At 41.0% G+C, this 22,559-nt stretch overlaps 1 long non-coding RNA gene across 3 annotated transcripts in view; it reads left to right on the top strand.

Moving 5' to 3' along the window:
* Window positions 1-22,559, top strand: part of LOC112642067 (uncharacterized) — a 141,135-nt gene that overhangs the window by 65,798 nt on the left and 52,778 nt on the right. The window contains exons 4-6 of one of the 3 annotated variants that reach the window (XR_007404749.1): window positions 1,193-1,279; window positions 2,258-2,504; window positions 15,410-15,514. This is a non-coding gene — a long non-coding RNA (uncharacterized LOC112642067). The remainder of the gene's footprint in view (window positions 1-1,192; window positions 1,280-2,257; window positions 2,505-15,409; window positions 15,515-22,559) is intronic. The other 2 variants (XR_007404750.1, XR_007404751.1) reach the window with 2 other exon arrangements.

Below are 22,559 nucleotides of genomic sequence, written 5' to 3'. Positions count from 1 at the left end.
CCGTGTGCATGGATTCCAGGACTGGATCCCACCACTTACTAAATGTATAACTCTGGCCAAATTACTTAATCTCCCTGTGTCTCAGTTTCCTCACCTATAAATTGGAGTATACCTACCTTTTAGGGTTGCTCTGAGGATTAAATGTAGTGATACATATAACATAGAACAGTGCCTGATATATACTATGAACTCAATAAATATTAGCAATTATTATTTTTATTTGTATCCCCAGTGGTTAACACAATTTGTAATATATCATGGGCTAGTAGTTTTTCAACTCTCGTATTCATCATCATTGCTGAGGACCTTTAAAAATATATGAATCTGGCCTCTACTCATCTAGGAGTGAAAATTGATCATGGTATTTGGTAAAAGTTCCTAGGTAGTTTTATTATGCAACCAAAGTCATGAGTGCCTAATGAATAGATGAATAGATGAACCAAATGGGATCAGAGCAAACCAACCCAGGTGATATCATCCTTAGGAAGATCAAAGCATGATTCTGTCTCCTTCAGAAACTTTGTTATTCCTGAGATGGACTTCCAGAGAATGATATGACAGTGAATGTAATGGAATACATGAAAGAATGTTAATTCTAATCATTTCAACATATTGCTCTATTGAAATAGATAATTGATTGACTAGAGCTAATATTAGAGATCAGTTTAGGTCTTTCTTCTTGTGCTGTCTTCTGTTTATGTCGACTTATTGCTCAGAGAGTTACCATAACAACTCCAACCAGAGCTGAACTTTGACCTTTCTTCCAGTTTTAATTTCGACTTGCAGCTAAAGTCTTTAATTCAATTGACATAATAAAACACTTAAAGATCCCAAATAAAGCATTTCTACCCCTATAATGTACAGTTGCTGTATGTTGTTATCATAAAATATTGTAATTAGTTGTTTTATCAAGTTGGTTTACAAAATTTAAACTGATTGCTGCTTGTAAAACACAAAGTCAGGCACCTCACAATGGAAATAATGAACTCTAGCCAGGGGCCCTTACTCTCAAGGCATGTGTATATTAATGGGGGAAGTAAAGATAAACATACTGAAAACTAGGGAAAATGAATACAACAGAGACATTTAAATAGTAATGTAGCAGGATAAAGTGGGCTTGGATTCAGATTTAGGTCTATTTCTTATTAGCTATCTGACCTCAGTTAATTCAGTTAAACTTCCTGAATTTCAGCTCCCTTGTCAACCAACCAACCATCCAAATGTGGACTCTGATGCCTATATCATTCAATTACTGGGAGGCTTCAAAGCAATAATATATGTAAGTGTCTGGCACTTTTTTATTAAATGAAAATATTTTAATGGACAAAGAGCTGTATTCCAACAGCACAATTTGTTGTCAGCAATTTCATTATCAAGAGGAGAGATCATATGGAACAGGAGGATTCAAATCAAAATGGAGAACTAAGCATGAACATATATCTACCCTCCCACCATAATTCCTCAAAGGACAGAAAAGACAGCTTTTAAAATCATTAAGTCTACCCACACCAGCAAACCAGAGGAGGCAGAAATTATGATAGAAATCTGGATAGAAAGCACTTAGGGTCAAACAGAGAACTCAGGGCAGGGTATTAACATATTCCAAAACACTTTTTTTTTTTTAAGGTTTTATTTATTTATTTAGTTAGTTAGTTAATTATTCATGAGAGACACAGAGAGAGGCAGAGACATAGGCAGAAGGAGAAGCAGGCTCCTCACAGGGAGCCCGATGTGGGACTCGATCCCCAGACTTGATCCCTGGACCAGGATCACACACCCTGAGCCGAAGGCAGTCACTCAACCACTGAGCCACCCAGGTGTCCCTCCAAAACACTCTTAAGGTAAATTTCTTTGAAGGTCGGGGCAGAGAATCTCCTTGCTCAGAAGGAGCACATAGAAAGAATACAAGGGGTTAGGAAGCACTCACTAAGGTTATTAATTTTTAAACTGCCCTGTGAACAACAGACCTCTCTCCTCTTCCCTCCACTTCAGGGAACTTTAGTTCAGGCATAGGTAGGTGGTGGGGTGGGGGGGTAGGGGTCAGGAGGGTGAAATAAAACACAAATCTTCATTCTAAGAAAGGAAGTCCCCTGTCTGGGGAGGGTGTCTGTTGGTGTGTAAGGGCCTATGGGAAAAGCAGGGTTGGAAAAGTAACCCTATCCAACTTCCACAGACACAGAAGAAAAAGACAAAGCTGTTCTGCCCAGCCTGTCAACTGTGCCTTCACTGAAGTAAAGATCTCCTTATTTTGCTCTAGGGAAGGACGAAGGACCAAGTAGGGAGGACAGTGGTCCCCAAGCCCGCCTCTCTGTCTGCTCCGAGCACCTTACTGGGAATTCTGCAGTCAAAATGACCTACTCACAGAGTCCCAAGCAACCCTTCACTCACCAAAGGAAACCAGAGGGGAAACGGACTGCTCAAAACTGAAGTGAAACTTAAACAAAATACCTGAAAATTAACCCATTCTTCAAACATAGATATGATGAGAAACCAAGGATCACCAGGTATTTGAGGAAATTCAAACAGCTCTAAAGAAAAGGATTAAGATAAACAAACTGAGAGGCAGCTGGATGGCTCAGTCAGTTAGGCATCTGCTTCAGCTCTGGTCATGATCTCAGAGTCCTGGGATCAAGCCCCAGGTCAAGCTGCCTACTCAGCAGGGAGTATTTCTCCCTCTCCCTCTGCTGCTCCCCCAGCTCATGCTCTCTCTCCCTCAAATAAATAAATAAAACTCTTAAAAAAAAAAAATTTTAGTAGGGCAGCCCAGGTGGCTCCGGGGTTTGGCGCCGCCTTCAGCCTAGGGCATGATCCCCACAGTTGTGGGATCGAGTCTGACATCGGGCTCCCTGCATGGAGCCCGCTTTTCCCTCTGCCTGTGTCTCTGCCTCTCTTTCTATGTGTCTCTCATGAATAAATAAATAAATAAAATATTTTTTAAAAATTTAGTACGTAAATTTAAAAAAATTTAGTAAATAAAAATAAAAATTATGGTAGCAAAACTAAAAAAGTAGTAGATGGGATGAATAATAAAATGGATATGGCAAAAACTGAGGATATTATCCAGCAGCTTAGTGTGAGATCTCCCTGAATATATGGAAGCAATCAGAAATGGAAAATTTGAGAGAAAAATTGAGAGACTGCTATGGACTGAATTGTATGTTCCCCTGAAATTCATATATTGAAGCCCTAAACTCGTTGTGACTGTGTCTAAAGATAGATCCTATAAGGAGGTGATAAAGGTTAAATGAGGTTAATTCAATAATTCAATAGGGCTGGTGCTCCTATTCAAAGGGTAAGAGAGCACAGCTATCTCTCTGCTGTGTGAGAACACACCAAGGGCACCACCAGAAGGCAGCTGTCTGCAAGCCAGAAGGAGAACCCTTACTGGAAACTGAATTGGCTAGCACCTTGATCTTAGCCCCCAACACTGTGAGACAATAAATTTCCATTGTGTAAGCCACCCAGTATATGGTATTTGACTAAGCCTCAGCAGAGTAATAGAGAGACACAAAGGATTGATTCAGAAATACCTCCTTTCATTGGAAAGAAATGCCAGGAAAGAACTGAACATTGGTGGGGAAGAGATTCACAACAAAATAATCAAGGAAAATTTCCCCATCCCAAAGAAAGGCTCAAGACTTCATAGGGCCTGCTAAGCTGCAGGCAAGGAACATTTTTAAAGGGGCTTGCTTAGACAAACACTCAGAATGTTTCAGAGCCAAAAGGACAAAGAGAAAACTCTCAAAGTATTCAGAGTAGAAAAACAGGTTACCTACAAGGAACAAAAATGAATTGGCTGTCAGACTTCTGAAAGGTCACTCTGAATCTGGACTGCAATGAAGTAATAACTTCAAACTTTGAAAGAAAATAATTTTGACCTAAAATTATATACCATGCTAGCCAAACTAGCTTTCCAATGAGGGAGCAAAATCAAGACAATTTTTTTTTTTTACCCTCAAGATGGTAAAAGATGAGTAAACTTGGCCCTCTCAAACTCCATGGGAGTGTCAATTGGTACCTCCATTTTGAACAGGGCAACTTGAAAGTATGTATCAAAGTTTTTCCTCTCCAGCTATCTAACCTGGAGAAGAGTTTGTACAAATGCACAAGAGGCTTGTACAGCACCGTGGGGTCATTAGTGCAAATCCTGGAGTCAGAGTGCTATGTTCAAATCCTAGCTCAGCCACTTATTAGTTATGGGACTTTGAGTAAAATTACCTTAATGCCTTTCCAGTGAAATGAGGATGATAATATGTACTCCTTATTTCATAGGGTTGTTCAAAGAATTGAGTGAGTTACTACATGCAAAGTGCTTAGAACAGATCTTTATCAGATTAAGCACTTGATAAATGAGTTTTACTGTCATGTATCATATATAGCAATATTAGATGTTATCTAAGGATATTAGACAGTAGACTACTCCCAATTCTGTGCCACTGGAAAGAAATCATGCTGTGGTGTTTGATATGGAACAATATTATAGGACCTAGCATCTATAAGTAGAAGGATAGTAATAGTACAACCATACTATGGAATACTATGTAGCTGTTAATTTAAAAAAAAAAGGTAGAATTATACTAGTTCTATGTGCTATCATGGAAAGATCCCAAGGATATATTGCTAAATGAAGGTGAGGTGGAAAAAGCAAATTGCTGAACAATATATAGAGATTATCCCATTAAAAAATACATGAATGTAGGGGATCCCTCGGTGGCGCAGCAGTTTGGCGCCTGCCTTTGGCCCAGGGCACGAACCTGGAGACCCGGGATCGAATCCCATGTCGGGCTCCCGGTGCATGGAGCCTGCTTCTCCCTCTGCCTGTGTCTCTGCCTCTCTCTCTCTCTCTGTGACTATCATAAATAAATTAAAAAAATTAAAAAAAAATACATGAATGTACACTGGACATATGTAAACAGTGGCATACCACTGTAGGGCATAATAGAGGGAGCTGGCTGTCCTGGGTGTAGTTAGTAAGTGAATATATGAACTCAGGATAATTTAAAACAATAATTTTAAGGAATAACATGAAAACAATAATAAATGATAGTAAAATCTACTTAATCTACTTCTTATTATCACCATGAGCAGTGGAAACAAACTATGTCAATGATGAAATACTCCTCCCACCAGAGCAGTCTGCTCTTCCTGTCAGCCCCCCAACCCCTAATGCTAGATGCTATTGCATCTTCCTACGTGCATACAAAAACTTACAGCAGAATCTTACAGTACTGACTAAATAGGATAATATACAGAAGGAAGTGAGGTTAAGTGGGGGTATGTGAGCAGCATTCTTACTTTTCACTTGCTACTCATTTAAATTTTTTTTGCAGAGAATATACTTATATATTTATAGTTTGCACTTGTATAGTTAATATTTTTTTAATTTGGGAAAAAAGGTAACATGGTAGGCAAAAAGATTTATTCAAGGAAGTCAGAAAAAATGAAACCCAGCGAAAGCCTATAATAATTCCTCCAAATATTTTAGATTATGGAATATGGATTAGGTATGGCAACTGCATTTTCAGAACTAAAAGTTAGAAGCCAGCATCTGCCAAAGCATTTTTGGTACAACTTCTGAGTGAGAGAGGCAGCCTGAGACATGCAATCTGGGTGCCAACATAATGGAATTTCTGGGACCATCGAATGGATTATTATTACAAATAGACTGTCAAAAACCAGGCCTGTCCATAAATCCCGAATCCCACTCCGTTTTTGGATCCTTTTGGAACTGAACTCCTGTTATGATACCAACTTCAAACCTAGTGTTCAGCCTGCCTTACCGTGACTCCCCTGAGTTCAAGGCTTGAAGCCTTTGCTCCCACCGAGATCTGCCACATCTCCTGGCAGAGTACTTCCAACTTTTCAGTTGCCACAGCAGCATCCTCAGGCATGCTATCTGCCCTTACAGCCCCCTGATTTTCTCCTGGACTCCCCACCCTCAGCTCAGCCGCCTTCTGCACTGCCCACACTCCCCACACTTCCTCCCACCCTCTCCACCCCACCCTTTGTACGCAGCTGAGCCAGCCTGGCCTGGGGTACTGTTACCGGTCCCAAGCACAGGGTAAGCTGAGGCTGTGAAAATGAAATGGCTAGGTACAGAAAGGAAGAGAGTCATAGATCCAGACAAACAGGAAAGGTTTGCCAGGAAACCAGACTGATGTGAGCTGAGTGGAAAGGAGAAGTTAGAGCAGGACTCACAGAACATCTTGGGGCCAGTTGAGGAAGTAAGAGACTAAATGTACCCAGAAGTTCTAGTTCTCAGCATGAAGAAGGGTGTCAAGGTAAGTGCATGGATATTCATCACTGAGAAAGACCAAATGAAAGCCTCCCATGGGCCCCAGAACATTCTGTGGGGAACAGGGAAAGAAATTGTGTTAGGAACTCATGCTCTTCACCCAGGCTATGTGATGTCAAGCAAATTCCTTAATCTCTTGAGCTTTTTCTGTAAAATTGGAGTCCTTCTAAACATTAAATGGATTCAGGTAAGTAAAGCTCTCAGGCCAGCATTCAGTATATCCAAATTTCCTTCTCCTTCCATCAAAATGTTGATGATGATGATGATGCAGCCTCTCACTACCCATTCTATCCTCAGTGTGAGCAGTGGACACACTAAATAATAGTGAATTATGATAGCTAACATTGATTGAGGGCATATTATTTGAAAGCTTTATTTTAAACTCTTGGCAGCATGACCTCAATCCTCACAACTCTATAAGGGAGATAATATTAGTAGTCCTTGTTTACAAATGAGAAAGTCAAGGCTCAAAGACGTAATTCACCCAAGATACATAGCTAATAAGAGGCAGAACCAAGATGAAAATCCAGCTCTTATTGCAAAACCCATGCTCTTTACCAGTGCACTATTCCTTCCCATTGGTAAGGCAGAAAACAGAGAAAAGGTTAAACAAGTAAAGGTCCTATCCAAGGCATTGATGAAGATCAGTAGGATGGTTCCTATTATCCTATTTCCCTGTATGGAAGCAGCTGCTGTAGGAAGCTTCCTGGAGAGTTCCCGCTGACCGTGGGACCCAGAAGAGATGCTACTGCTGAAATGAAGTCATAAACCTCCCCAACTGCCAGAGATGAGTGATGGCATCCAAAAAGCAAGCAGATCACATATGTAACCAGTACAAATAAAGCTGTAGGCAAGGGCATTGCCTCGTGTTATGAAAGTATCTTGCAGTCAGAATGTGGTAATTGAGTCCAAACAGAAGGGTGATGACTTGGCAGGCCGTCTAGAACAAGCCAAGTTAAAGTTTGCCCATGTGTCTGTAGACAGCTGTAGCTCTATCCATTCTAATTTTAAATGATCCATAGTGGTTCTGTGGGCAGAAAGCCCTGGGATGAGAAGGGCCTGAAGGAGATGCTGCCTGGGGAAGGCCAAAGCACCAAACAAACAAAAGAAATTACTACTGTTAAAAAAGAAAGAAAGAAAGAAATTACTACTGTTAATTTATTTTTATTTTTTTAAATAGTATTTTTTAAAGTTTTTATTTGAGAAAGAGAGGGAGAGCGAGAATGAGTGGAGGAAGGGCAGAGGGAGAAGCAGACTCCCCACCAAGCAGCCAGATGCAAGACTCAATCCCAGAACCCCAGAGTCCCAGGATCATGACCTGAGCCAAAGGCAGATAGATGCTTAACCGACTGAGCCACCCAGGTGCCCCACTAATGTTAATTTAATAATGCCAATGACATTAATAATGCCAGTGGTTTCATTAATGTTTTAGTCATCACCACCACTTCATTTATTCACTCACTCATGTATTTATTTATCTAGGAAACATTTATAGAGAGCCTACTGTGTTCCAGGCCCTGTGTCAGGTGCTAGAACATTAGGGAGTTCCCAGGAGCTTACAGGGTAGTCAGAAGATGGTCGTTAGCAGGCCCTTCCAACACAATCAAGTAAAAGCTCTACTGTCAGTGAGGGCCTGCCATATGCAACCACGTTGTCTCCCTGCCAAAAGGTAATTGTGCAAATGGGAGTCAGGAAATACCTCCTATGATATGCAAGTCAGAAAAGGACTTTAAGAAGTATTCTAGCTCCCTCACTATGTTAAGAAGGAAGCCATGGACCTGAGTTATAAAAAGGATATACTGCAAATCAAGACTACACATAGTATCGACTGAATGGCTCTATCATAAGTGCTGCAGGAGTTTAAGGGAGACAAGTATCACTGTAAGTCAAAGAAGGCTTCCTGGAAGAGGTGGGACTTAAACTGGGCTTTCCTGAAAAAAATAAGGAGTGTATATGTCTGATGGGGGGGGGGGGGAACACCTGTTTTCTTAGATATTGATCAAATTGTTCCTTAAGACTATAATTTTTTTATCTGTTTGTAAATAACCCCAAATTCTTGAGATCTGCAATTTTTTATTTGTGCATTTGAGAAGATCTGCTACCAGATATATGATTAGTTAAATAGGCTTTGGAGTCTGACAGACCTGGGATCAAATCTACACTCCACTGTTTTCTACTTGTGTAACCTTAGTTTCCTCATATGTTAAATGGGTTAATAATGCCTACCATAGGACTGTGTTGAGTGTTAAATGATGTAATATATGTAAAGCATGTAGCATAGGACTTGACATTCAGGAAACACATAGCATAGCTTCTTTTTTTTTTTTTAAAGATTTTATTTATTTATTCATGAGAGACGCGGGTGGGGGGGGAGCAGAGGGACAAGTAGGCTCCCTTCAGGGAGCCTGATGCGGGACTCGATCCAGGGACTCCAGGATCATGCCCCCTAGGTGGAAGGCAGGCACTAAACCGCTGAGCCATCCAGGGATCCCCCATAACATAGCTTCTTAAATGTCATGATAATTACTTACCTGCATGGACCTTATGACATGTACAGTATATCCTATATTTATTCAATTTCTGTTAATTCTTTTATCAAATAGTTAGGCACAGTGCCAGGCATGATGCTAGATGTGGGACAAACTGTGTACCAGACAGACAATTTCTCTGCCTACTTAGGGCAGTTTAAAGGAATATGAGACATGTAAACCACAATTGGGGTACAATGTGAGTTGCACTGTAATAGGGGTAGGTACTAGTCATTATTGGTCAGCACTGGGAAGGCTATGAACTTTAAGAGCTATATTAGGGATTTCAGGGAACTGACCTCACCAGGGTGCAGTTGCTCTGAAAATGCTCCCACCAGCAAAGTCATTACCACTTCATTATTATTATTATTATTATTATTATTATTATTATTATTAAGTTTTTTGTTTTAATTCTAGTATAGTTAAACTACATATTAGTTTCTTTTTTTATACATATTAGTTTCAAGTGTAAATATTGTGGTTCAACATTTCTATACCTTACTCAGGGTTCATCATTATAATTGTACTTTTTAATCCCATCACCTGTTTCACCCATCACCCTACCTCCCCTTTTGTAAATAAGTTTGTTCTCTGTAGTTAAGAGTGTTTCTTGGTTTGTCTTTCTCTCTTTTTACTCTTTGCTTGTTTGTTTTGTTTACTAAATTCCTAATATGAGTGAGATCATATGGTATTTGTCTTTCTCTGCCTGACTTATTTTGCTTAGCATTATACTCTCTACCTCCATCCGTGTTGTTGTGAATGGCAAGATTTCCATATTTGTTATGGCTGGATAATATTATGTTGTATATATGTAAATTACTTCTTTATCTATTCATCTTTTAATGGACAGTTGGGCTGCTTCCATGATTGAGCTATTATAAATAATGCTTCAATAAACATAGGGGTGCACGTATCCTCTTGAATTAGTTTTTTTTTTTGTATCTTGGGGGTAAATACCCAGTAGCACAATTACTGGATCACAGGGTTGTTTTATTTTTAACTTTTTGAAGAAATTCCATACTGTCTTCCACAGTGGATACACCAGTTTGCATTTGCAGCTACAGTGAATGAGGGTTTCTTTTTCTCCACATCCTCACCAACACCTGTTGTTTTCTTGTGTTGTTAACCTTAGCCATTCTGACAAGTGTGAGGTGATATTTTGTAGTTTTGATTTGTATCTCCTTGATGATGAGTGATGTTGAGCATCCTTTCATGATTCTATTGGCCATCTAGATGTCTTCTTTGGAAAAATGTCTATGCATGTCTTCTGCACATGTTTTAGTTGGATTATTTGTTTTTTGGTGTGTTGAGTTGTATCAATTCTTTATATATTTTGGATACTAACCCTTGATTGGATACTTCATTTGTAAATATCTTCTTCCATTTAGGAGGTTGCCTTTTAGTTTTGTTAATTGCTTCCTTTGCTATGCAGAAGCTTTTTATTTTGATGAGTCACTACCACTTCTTGATAGTTCTATGTTTGCTCTATACTTTGTACAATGTCATTTCCACTTAATAGCAGAGTAATCTGGATAGAAAGGGATGTCTTCTCTTAATAGTCCAGCATCCAGCAGAAATTAAAAGAAGCAGTAAAAATACACCTGAGCTTAAGCTCTAGACAATTTTCCAGGCTCCTCTCTCCCAGTGCATTTAGTACCTGTGGCAGCAAGCATCCAAAATGGCTCCCAGTGATCCCCACCTCCTGCAACTTATACCCTGGTATATTCCCCTTATGCATTATATCATGGCTGTCCTTTGTAACCAATAGAAAATGGCAGAAGTGATAGCATGGCACATCTAAAATTAGGTTATAATCTTGGGTGCTCTCTCACACATGCTCTCTTTCTCTTTTATGACTTTCCTTGGAGAAAGCCAAGTCTTGAGCAGATCTATGGAGAGGTTCACATGGCAAGGAGTTGAAACCTCCTGCCAACAGTCACATGGGTGAACTTGGAATTGGATTCTCTAGCCCTACTCAAATCTTCAGAGACTACAGCCTTGGCCAACAGCTTGACCTCATGAACTACCCAGCTAAGCCATTCCCAGATCCTGACTCCTAGAAATCATGTGGGATAATATAAATGCTTATTGTTTTAAGCTACTAAGTATTAGGGTAATTTGTTTTGTAGCAATGAGTAACTAATACAGCGCCCCTGGATGCTTACCTGTCATGGCACTTACCACACTGTGTTGTAATTACTAGTGTATGCTTTCATCTCTTCCTCAAACTGTGAGCTTAATGGATACCATATCTTACTGTCTTTGGATTTTCATCAGTTGGCACATGTCTGGCCCATAGCAGATGGTCAAACAACTTTGTTGGATGAGTAACTTGCCTTTGTATAGCACATTAGAATTTATAAAGCATTGATACATTTAGATAGTCCTCATGGCACCCCTAGAGGATAACTACTAATATTATTCCCACTCAACAGATGAGGAAATTGAGGCTCAGTGACTCAGTTTTCTCACAGCCAATAGTTAATAAAATCACGACTCAAACCCAAGTAATCCAATTCCTAGTCTATGCTCCTGCCCCCGTACCAAACTGCTCTTCATTTACCTTGTAGGGGAGGAGGGGAGGAGAAAAATTATTCTAAAGACTGGGGTGCTGTCCAGTCATGATGGATCTCTGTAGAAAGGGCAATGGACAAGAACATGGCTCACTTATGAATAGGCCAGATCTCTGTGGGCCTTCCCGACACCCCACATGCAGTATTTCATTTAATGATCATAAACCCAAAATAGGAAATTAATCATTACTATTCCTACTTCACAAATGAGAAAACCAAGGCAAGATCTCACGTATGTTAAATAGTAGAGCTGAGACTCAAGCAAATGTATTCAAACTCCTAGTTCAAGGCTCTTCTTATAAAACTCAAACTGTTTCCTTTTCCTAGTACTGGACAGATGGATTTGGGGTCCAGATAGAATTCTTAATTCCAGCAGGGATACACAGGGCAAGATATCACAGAGTCTCAGACAATGAGCAGACATGACTAATATAAGGACACTACCTGTGTGGCTATGTTACACCTCACCCTCATGTTGAGCTCCAGTCACTGATAATCAGTCCAAGGTTTCACAAGATCCCTTTTATCAATGAAAGGAAATATGCTGCTGTTGTGGTTAGAGTAATTTTCAGTTTACATGTCTTTAAAATGGGAAAAATAATTGTAGTAATGGTTAAATGAGATGACGTATGTAAAATGGCTGGCATGTAATAGATGTTCACAAGTATGTAAATACTCTTCTCCCTTCTGGCTCTATTCCTATGGGATAATTTTGGGACAGGAGCACATAGCGTTTTGTGAGCCTGTCTTTTCCCTATAAACTGAAGTCTTAACAGCAACAGTGGAAAGCAGAGGGAGAAGAGAATATTTCTGAAGACTCTGTGCAGTCTTCAGCTTGAAGGGTGCACTGCAGTGGGATTTCTGCTCTGTGTCAGCTGTGCAGTGGGGCAGGAAGACCTCCATTCTTGGAGGACAGGTATCATGCTGAGGAGAAGAAGCCCCAGCTGCTCTGTGGGATCTGATGGAATGTGCCTCTGGGCTGCCTGACGCCTTGCTGGGTTGGGTAAACTTGGCCTGTTGGTTTCCATCCAAGAGACCTTTCACCTTAAGGACTCAGTGACCAGAAAAACATTCCAGAAGCCAATAATTTCTCATTCTCCAGGGAGCCAGGGTGCAGACAGTTTCTGGGCTGGACACTGGGGACAAACCCATGAGAGGCCTCTGTGCTAAGGGCTCCATCTGATCCCAGGAAATGCAGTACTGGTTCCATGTGCTAGAAGACACAGCCTCCTGCCAGGAAAAGGATCTGGGCTTTGTCTTCATTCACTCCAGCATTTAAATGAGGCTGTCTAGGGTTTCATAGATGGGCTGTGAAGATGGCCAGTCCACCGCTGGAAGTCAGAGTGAGCCTGACTCTTGCAGTCCTGTTCAATGCAATTCAGAGCAATTAGACAACCACGTGAGAACCAGGCGCAGGCCTTTGAGGACATAGGTGACATTGTGAAAAGACTTTGAAGTTGGAGTCTTTAATTGAATCCTAGATCTACCATCTACTAACTATGACTTGGGAAAGATATTTAACCTTTCTGGGCCTCAGTTTCTTTATCTGTAAAGTAAGAGTAATAAAGTAAGAGTAATGCCTGCTCTGCAAGCCTGAAGTAAGGATTAAATGAAGTTGTCATGTGTAAAGGGTATAGAAAAGTGCCTGCTGCCTGATGAGCGCTCAACAAACCAATCTGTATTACTACATTTCATGTGGAGACAGACAAGAGGCAAAAACAGCCACAGTAAAAGAGACAGTATATGTAAAATTCAATATAACTCCTTTGATTTTTTTTCGACTAGCATATATTGTGGAACCTCCTAAGTGCTAGTGACTAAAGAAAGATATAAGGACAATGGCCCCGACCAACAAGAACTCAGAATTTTACACCTAAGATGGATAAGTAAGCAAACAATTTCTATTGGATTTACCTGTAATCTAAGATAAAGGATAGAAAATGCTGTTGGAGCAGGATGGAGAAGGTGCTCACATTGTCTGAAGGAGTTAGGGATCTTGCTGAAGAAGCAACAGTTGGGCTCTGTTGGCAGTCTTGAAAGATGAACAAGCAGGCGTTCACCAAGTGAAATGAGTATAGAACGTCATTGCTGACACTGGGGACAGTGTATGGGAAAAACATAAAGGCATGAAAGAGTTTGGTTAGAGGAATGGGACCTATGGAATAACTGGATATAAGGGACAGGATAAAGGACCATCAGCTTTGAGAGATACTAAAAAGACCTTGTTTGCCTGCTGAAGGGTTAGGACTTTGTTCTGAAGGCAAAGGGGGATTAAGAGCAAAAAAACAAGATGATTAATTTGTTTTTAGGAAAGATAACTGGGTGGCAGTTGGGGTGCAAAGGGGAAAGACTAGAGGCTGGGCCACTGGAAGCATCTGAAGATAAAAGCACATCTGGGTTACATAATCAGGAAGTTGATGGGGTCTCAGGAAGAGAGGCTAGACCTCTTGGCTCCTGGTTTGAGCTTTTTCAATTAGATTACTCCTCATTCCACATCTTTGAAACCTGCCTACTAAGCAAACCTTGGCCTAGAATTATAGTGCTCATGTGAACAGGACAATAAAGCATGCCAAATTGCAACTAAGTTTGATTTGGACCAAGGCACCTGCTTTTTATCCATGGTTCACCACAGCATTAAAATATGTTCAACATTTTTCTGAGCATTTACTCCCTGAGGCCTATATTCCTAAGGAGAATGCAAATTGTTATTGATTTGGGCCAGTCATTTATCCATTTGCTCATTTTATCTATTCACAGAACCACAGAAATATATCAGCAGCTACTGTGCTCTAGTCTGGCTAAGTCCTGAGGATATGGAGACGGAAGGCAATCTCTGCCCTCAGAAAGCTCAGCCTGCTGGAGGGAAAAGCAGAAAAGTAAATACACAGGGACAATCCAGTGTGATGGTTGCTAATCTAATGAGAGAGAGGTTCTAATTGTTATGGGAGCTTGGAGCAGGCATACTCAACAGTCTGAGCCATCAGGGAAGTAGGGGACACTTGTTTAAGGCTTGAAGCACAAAGAAGAGGGTGCAGAGCTACTCTGAGTAGAAGGAAGAGCATATGCTGCTTGGAGTTACAGCGCAGTGTCAGGAATGATGAGAATTCGAGAATTCAACAGTCTTCTAGCCCCGAAGCCAAACACATGCTCTGCCTGTTTTAATCAAATAAACCATATTAATTCAGATTCAACTTACGACTTCCTTCTGGTACCTCACTGCACAAGGCTAAGCCAGCGCCCACTTTCCTTCAAATTATCAAATAGGCAAAGTTTGCCTGGCGTTTTTGACATCCTCTTTCAGTGCCTGTCTCGGGACACCTTGAACTCTGGCCCTGGTGCCTGAAGCTGTTCTTCCAAGAACCAAGAGCCACCTCATCTCCCGCCCTTACAGGGGCCCAGGTTCCCAGTCTCTTTTCTCACTCGCTTCCATATCAAGTCTTGGCTTGTGGGACAAATTCTGCCCAGCTTTTGGTTGGTGTTACCTTCTGAACCTGAAAGTCTACCACACACTTTAATTGTTCATAACCACTAATCGGCTTAAGGCATTCACCCTTGTCAGAGTTATCTACTCAACATGGTCTTTCCTCACTTTACTTGTCCTCTGTGAGGTACATGATCTCATCATTCTTCCACTTGTGATTTTTTATGAAATCTCTTTCTCTGGGGCCACCTCCTACTTCTCTGGCAGCCCCATACATAAAGCTCTGTCATCACACTTTTCAAACATACAGGTTTTTTTGTTTTGTTTTTTAAGATTTTATTTATTCATTCATAATAGACACAGAGAGAGAGAGTCAGAGACATAGGCAGAGGGAGAAGCAGACTCCCTGTTGAGCAGGGAGCCCCATGCGGAACTTGATTCCAGGACCCCAGGATCACGCCCTGAGCCAAAACCAGACACTCAACCATTGAGCCACCCAGGCATCCCAAACATACAGGGTTTTAATGATTTCCCTATTTTTGTCTTCATACTAGACAAAAAGCTCTGGTTTTACTCACTTTTCTTTCCCTAGTTCCTGGATGAACAAATGAATTAGTAAGGAAAAGGATTGAAGTCTCTGGAACAAACTTCTGCCAGTGGAATGCCACTCTAGATGTAAGAATGGCAAACATAAGAGGTATGTTGGAGAACCAACTTTCAGTACCCCTCTATGCTATCAGCCACTGCCTACTTTGCCTGGGTCTAAGGTAAGTTGTGAGAAAAGAAACGATGTCCCTGGAAACAGAGAGAAGGCAGCATCTTCTACCTTAATTTCTTTGAGCCCTGTCTAGCCGAATTTCCCTAGGCCCATTTCTGTGGGCCTGTGCTACTTTGCATGGCTCTTATTCATGAACTTGGAACTATTAATGACACACCGGAAGCTGATATTCTACTTGACCTGAATTATGTTTTAACATTAATGCTGTGAAACTTCACAGAGGAGAACTAAACTGAAGTTAATACTTACTAAAAAGAAAACGAGGAGTCCCTGGTTTATTATTAGAAAAATTCCAGCCTTTGGTCTGAATTATTTTCCAGTTTTACTGAGAAATAATTGCCATACGTCATTGTATAGGTTTAAGGTGTACCACATGATTGTTTTATTTACATATATTGTGACATGATGACCATAATAAATTCAGCCAACATCTATCTGCTCATATAAATACAGTAAGAACAAAAGGGAAAAATGTTTTCTCCTTGTGATGAGAACTTTTAGGATTTATACTCTTAACAGCTTTCCTATGTATGATACAACAGTGTTAGCTAGAGGTGGTGTGTTGTGCATGTCATCTCTAGTATTTATCTTATAACTGGAATTGTGTACCCTTTGATCACTTTCCTCTAATTCTCCCTACCGAGCCCCTGCCTCTGGTAATAAGTCTGACCTTGTTTTTTTTAAAGCAAGGTTGTTTGTTTGTTTTTAGATTCCACATGTAAGTGAGATCGTATAATGATTGTCTTTATCTGCCTGACTTATTTCACTTAGCATAATACCTTCAAGGTCCATCCATGTTGTTGCAAATGGTAGAATTTCCTCACTTTTTAATGGCTGAATAATAATGCGTTGTATTTAGATACCACAACTTCTTTATCCATTCACCCATTGAGGGATACACAGGTTGGCTAATGTAAATAATGCTGTTATGAACAAGGGGATATAGATATCTTTTCATATTAGTGTTTTTGTTACCTTTGGAGATATTCCCAGATTAATTTCTTTTTTGTGTTAAGATCCAAAAATACCAAAAAGTATGACTGATTAGCCACATAAAGCATATGCTGAGTGTCCTCAGCCAAAGCCAAATACGAGAAAAGTCAAACAGTGTATAGAAAACAAATAAATGAATCACAGTATTGGGTAAACTGCTGTTTGGCACAAATCCATGTCACAGACCAAGAAGTATCTCTGCAAAAATGTGAGAAATTAAAAAAAAAATGTGAGAAATATCTGGAAAAGATGTGGAAAATATCTCAGAAACAGATCTGAATTTGACCTGTAAGCTTGACTACAACTGAACTTTGACCCACAGGAATAATACATGATGTTTTCCTTTAGTACATATTTTGTCATCACTGTGCATGGCCAGCTGGAGCCAGGTTGACCCACTGCCATAGGAAGCAAAGGTAACGGAACTGGCTGCTTAGAGCAGTGGAATGGAAGCAGGCACAGGAGCTGGGAGCCCTGAGTCAAATAGCTGTGTACCACATGTAACATTCTTTAAAAAGCCCTAGCCTTCCACATGCATTAACATATAACTGACTACAGACTGTTTAGTCTAATGTCCAATTTTTAAAAAATATTTTATTTAAAAAAATATATATATATATTTTATTTATTTGTTTGTTTGAGGAGGAGAGGGACAGATTGAGCATGTGTGTGTGAGCAGGGAGAGGGGCAGAGGGAGAGGTAGAAGGAAAGAATCTCAAGCAGACTCTACACTGAGTGCAGAGCCAGACACTGGGCTCGATCTCATGACCCTGAGATCATGACCTGAGCCAAAGTCAAGAATAGGTCACTTAACCGACTAAGTCACCCAGGTGCCCCAGTCCAATGTGACATTTAATTACAATAGACTTTTAAAAAATTACAATAGACTTTTTTTAATTCACGGAATTGCTTATTCTGTGGTTAAAGTCACCTTGTGAATATTAGGGATGAAAAGATAGGAATGACTGGGACCTAAATTTTCCAAAATCTGTCAGGTAACTAGTTTTATGTGCTAAGTTCTAGGCACATAAAGAGCTACAAAAAATCAACAGGCACAAATCCTTCTGCTTTCAAAGAGTGTGGAGTCTAGGAGCACAGTGGTCAGGCACAGGAACTGCAGTCACACTTGAGTTCAAATCTCTACTGGAGCCTTAGCTGTGATCTTGGGCAAGTTATAAGCCTCTCCTTGCCTCAGTGTCCTCATCTGTAAAACAGACCTAATAGCATAAGGTTTTTGTAAGATTTAAATGAGCCAGTACATGTAAAGCATTTAGAATAGTGCCTTGCCCATAATAAGTGTTTAATAAATGCTAGCTATCAGTACTACTGTTTCCTTCTACCTTATTTCATAGGTATAACATCACTCTCTTACATTTCCTCCTAGACAGGGAATCGTCTGAGAGGTGCATATCAAAAGCACATATGTAAGTTCTGGAGGCTTAGCTGATGGAGATATTCACTGCACCCTTGGAGAAAGATTACCCATGTTTTGTAGAGACATAACATTACTAAGGTTTGAAGGAAGGGGAGGATTTGCATATACCGATGTTGGCAGTGGGATCGGAGGAAGAATTCAGAGAGAAGGTTTCCAAGTTGAGAGCAACATTAGCAAAACACGAAGCAGTAAACATGCTGGATCTGAGGAAACAGCTGAGGTCAATCTTGTTGTATCAGAATGTGTGAAAACAAAGGAGCGGGAAAGGGCTAGAGGGACTGCTGGGGCTAAACCCAAGAGGTTCGCTCACAAAGGTGATTTTACTCACCTGTTCCCTGTACTTTGCCAAACTAATGAACTTATCACCAAAAACCACTCTCAGAGGGAAACTTTGACAATAAAAATGAACAGATGAGAGAGCTTAAAAAACAAAACATGTCCCTTTCCCCCAAAGACCAGTAAGCCCAGGGAAACTCAAATTCTGGTTCCAGTTTTCACTCATTCATTCATTCATTCAAGTGGGGGAGGGGCAGAGGAAGAGGGAGAAAGAATCTTCAGCAGGTTCCATGCTCAGCACAGGGCCTGACGCTGGGCTTCCATCTCGTGATCTTTTTTTTTTTTTTTAAGGTTTTGTTTATTTATTCATGAGAGACAGAGACACAGGCAGAGACAGAAGCAGGCTCCATGCAGGGAGCCCGATGTGGGACTCGATCCGACGACCCTAGGACCATGCCCTGGGCTGAAGTCAGGTGCTAAACTGCTGAGCCACCCAGGGATCCCCATCTCATGATCTTGAGATACTGACCTGAGCCGAAATCAAGAGTCAGACACTTAATCACCTGAGCCACCCAAGTGCCCTGGTTGCAGCTTTCTGCTTGTCAGCTGTGAATATCCTTTCCAGTGTTCCAGTTCAGCTATACTCTGTCAAACCACTAGATAAATAAGTGTACACATCATAATAGAGATGGTAGTTAGATTCACGGCAATAATTCCTGATAATTGTGAAGAGTTCTAAGGCTTTGTTAGAAATAATTGGGGTTTGGGATGCCTGGGTGGCTCGTGGTTGAGCGTCTGCCTTTGGCTCAGTTCATGATCCTGGGGTCCTGGGATCAAGTCCTACATTGGGCTCCCGTGGGAAGCCTGCTTCTCCCTCTGCCTATGTCTCTTTATCTTTCATGAATGAATAAGTCAAATCTTGAAAGAAAGAAAGAAAGGAAAGAAAGAAGAAAGAAAAAGAAAGAAAGAAAGAAAGAAAGAAAGAAAGAAAGAAAGAAAGAAAGAAAGAAAGAAAGAAAGAAAGAAAAAAGAAAGAAAGAAAGAATTGGAGTTTGACTTGCTGTTATAGCCATGCAAAAGAAAAAAGTAAGTCCATATGCTTATTTTAGAATTGGTAGGGCCTTTCAAGCCCTGTAGACTATGCCCACTCACAGTGCAGAAGAAGGAAAAGAAGTTTGAAGGTTAAATGGACTTACTCCAAGTCACCCAGCAATCAATAGCAAAATCATTTTCTGAACACAAAATTTGGGGGAAGCCAAAAAAAGCTTTTATGCACACTTGTAAAATCTATACAAGTGTATTCAGTGTTCTGTCCCACCCCTCATCCATGAATCTTTGAAATTTAAAGTACAATATCCCAACAGGAGGCTTTTAAAAATTGGAACACAAATTTTTTTATATTTACAAAAGTGATCTTTGTGAATTTATATAGCATGCTATAAAATAATTCAGTAAAGCTATTAAAATTAACTATAGCTGACTCTGAGCACTTGTTCTTTGGCAAACATTGTACTGAGCACTTACAATGCATTATCTCATATCATTAGAACAACAACTCTCACAAAGGTACTACTGTTATCCTCGTTTTATGGTTGAGGAAACTTAAAGAGATTTAGTAACTTGCTCAAACTTACACAGCTAGTGAGGACCAGTCTGGACTCAAAACTCCTGACACTCCTATTAACTGTAAAAAGACTGAATCTTTGTAGCTAGTAGTGGATGATACCTACCTTGTACCAGTAAGTCAAAATTATCCAGCCAAGGTGTAGAAACTAGAAGATTTAATCTTTAAAAAATTTTACCCTAATAGGTAAAACCTCTGATAGGTAACACTTCTAATAGGACTTCTTATCTGTTTGTCACAACCACCCATTTTTACTGCACTTTGCTGGAAAAACAGATGCCTGTGGTTTATCATAGATTTCAGTGACCGTTAATAACTGTTAGCAACCTGTGGCCTTCCTGGTGCTGTGACCATCAAACATTGCCCTGCTGTGAATGGAGCCTGCTTGATTAGCCTGGGATCCTGGCAGTGTCTAGAGTCTTGAGAAGTAGTACTTTGGCTTGCCTCGGGCCCAGCCTTCTGCCCCACCTGGCCTCACCTAGCCATGACCTGGTCATCTGGTCATTCCACTGACCATAGGCCCCATTCACTGCATTACTCCTGCTTCCTCTCAGTTCTACTGCCCCTACCCTTCTCTAGACATCCATCAATCACCTCTTGCCAGGACTACTGTAAAATCTCCTACATCCTCATGCACTTCTTGATTTCTTCTAGCCCATCCTCCTCTGCTACCAGATTAATCCTCCCACCAATCATGTCTATCCTCTGTTCTGAACTCTTTGATGGCTTCACATTGCCTTTAAAGTAGAATCCACCCTCCTAAGGATGGCATTCAATACCCTTCACAATTTGGCCCTTCCTTACCTTCTGGGACTCAACAAATATTTGGTCGATCAGTGAATGCTTTCTTTAGAAATCCTGTTCGCAAACCTTCCCTCCACATGTTATTCAACATCCACAATGTGTTGGATTTTAAGAATTTACTGGTTTTTTTTCATAGGATAACGGTCATAGTTATGGACACAGAAACTGGAGACCTTGGGTTCAGGTGCCACTCTGGCCCTTTCTCTCTATGTGGATTAGGGAAATAATTTCCCTCCTTTAAGCTTAATTTTCTTCATTTGTGTAGAGGAAAGTAGATCTAAATGATCTTGAAGACTCTTATAGCCCATGTGTCTACTGGCCCCTCATACTAGAGTCCCCTTGAAGGAAGAACCAAGAATGTTAGCCCCTAGCCAGCCAAAGATATGTGTTCCACAACTAAATCCTGTGCTCAGCAGCTTCAAGGCATCCTACTTTACCCCCCTGCCCACTTAAGCACTGTCTCTTGGAATCTCCTGACTGGCCCGGTACTGAGTGGCAGCACTGGCATTCACATCTTCAATGTATCAGACCCTGGGGCTGAGACAATGGAGCTCATAGACTTCAGCTATGATCTCATCTTCTGACCGAGATTTTTCTTGGCCTGTGATTGCTCAGCCATAACTAGGGGAGTGCGGGGGTGGGGGTGGGGGAGCCTTTACTCCAGGAAGTGCTAGTCCTGACTCAGCATGCCTTAGGTCTGAAATTTAGAGCAGGAACTTGTGTGAACTGGCAGGAACCTTGTAGGTTCCAGTAGGAAAGAGAGGAGGAATCCAGGCAAGCCCAGGAGAGACAATCCTGAGAGCAAAGAGACTTGAAGAGATGGAAGGTAGCAGGGTTGATGTGAGGAAGAACTCTTATCAAGAAATGTCTGCATGCCAGGCACTTTGCATCTGGGCTACTACTTTGCAAGGCTACTTCCAAAGCTCAAAGAGATAAACTTTTCCAGAACCACATGACTAGTAAGTAGCTGTGGGATTCCAATCTGGGTCTTCAAAAATCAGTGTTTTTTCTTGCACACACCCTGAGAAGCATCTGGGAGAAACTTAGAAAGTCTTGAGAGTAAAGCTTTACCCTTGGGAAGTACTTACTGGTGATTATTTCTAGGAAAGGGGCAGAATACTAATGGGATATTTAGTCTCAAATCACCAGCACTAACTATGAGAAAAGGTAGAGTTATAATCATCACATGAAATAGCTTTAGGTCATAGATGAATGTTGTCCTTTGGGGAGATACAAAATGATGTCGTTAATTCCTTGATCATGAATGTGACTAATAAACTAGGTGTGGCATCAGTCATCTCATCCACGCAGCTGTCTGGGTCGGCTAATCTGTGGTTTGAGTCTCAGCTGCTGTCTGCCCAGTGGCGTGCTACACTCTAATCTCCTGGCTTCACAGTTAACTTGACAGTTTTGCTGAGTCTGACTCACTTGCTCCCAGCCTCAATTGTTCTGTGCCAGTGCAGACTTCTTTCACAGTTGGCCTGCTTAGAAACACAGGATGTTAGTATTGGAAGGAAGCTACCTTAGAAATCACCTAGTATAACCCCCTATGTTACAAAGGCCCCAGATGAGGTTTGGTGATATCTGAACTGGGGTGGGCCTAAGTATGAGATATGAGGGGACCTTAGTGACATGGGCCAATTTGGCAGGAGGAAGAAGCTGGGATCAAGAAGCACTAGAGCTGGCAATCCTGCTGCAGCAGGATTTGGGGGGCCAGGGTAGAGCACAGGGAGCAGACTCAGCCCCTTGTTAGAATGGCTTGGAATAGGAAAGCAGAGTGTCAGGACCTCAGCCAAGCAATCTGGAGTTCAGGGCAGGGCTTCTGCCCCAGC

The sequence above is a fragment of the Canis lupus genome, chromosome 21 (genome assembly GCF_003254725.2).
Source record: "Canis lupus dingo isolate Sandy chromosome 21, ASM325472v2, whole genome shotgun sequence".
Taxonomy (NCBI): domain Eukaryota; kingdom Metazoa; phylum Chordata; class Mammalia; order Carnivora; family Canidae; genus Canis; species Canis lupus.
Note: the sequence above shows the minus strand (reverse complement) of the source record. Positions and strands in the feature narration are given on the sequence as shown.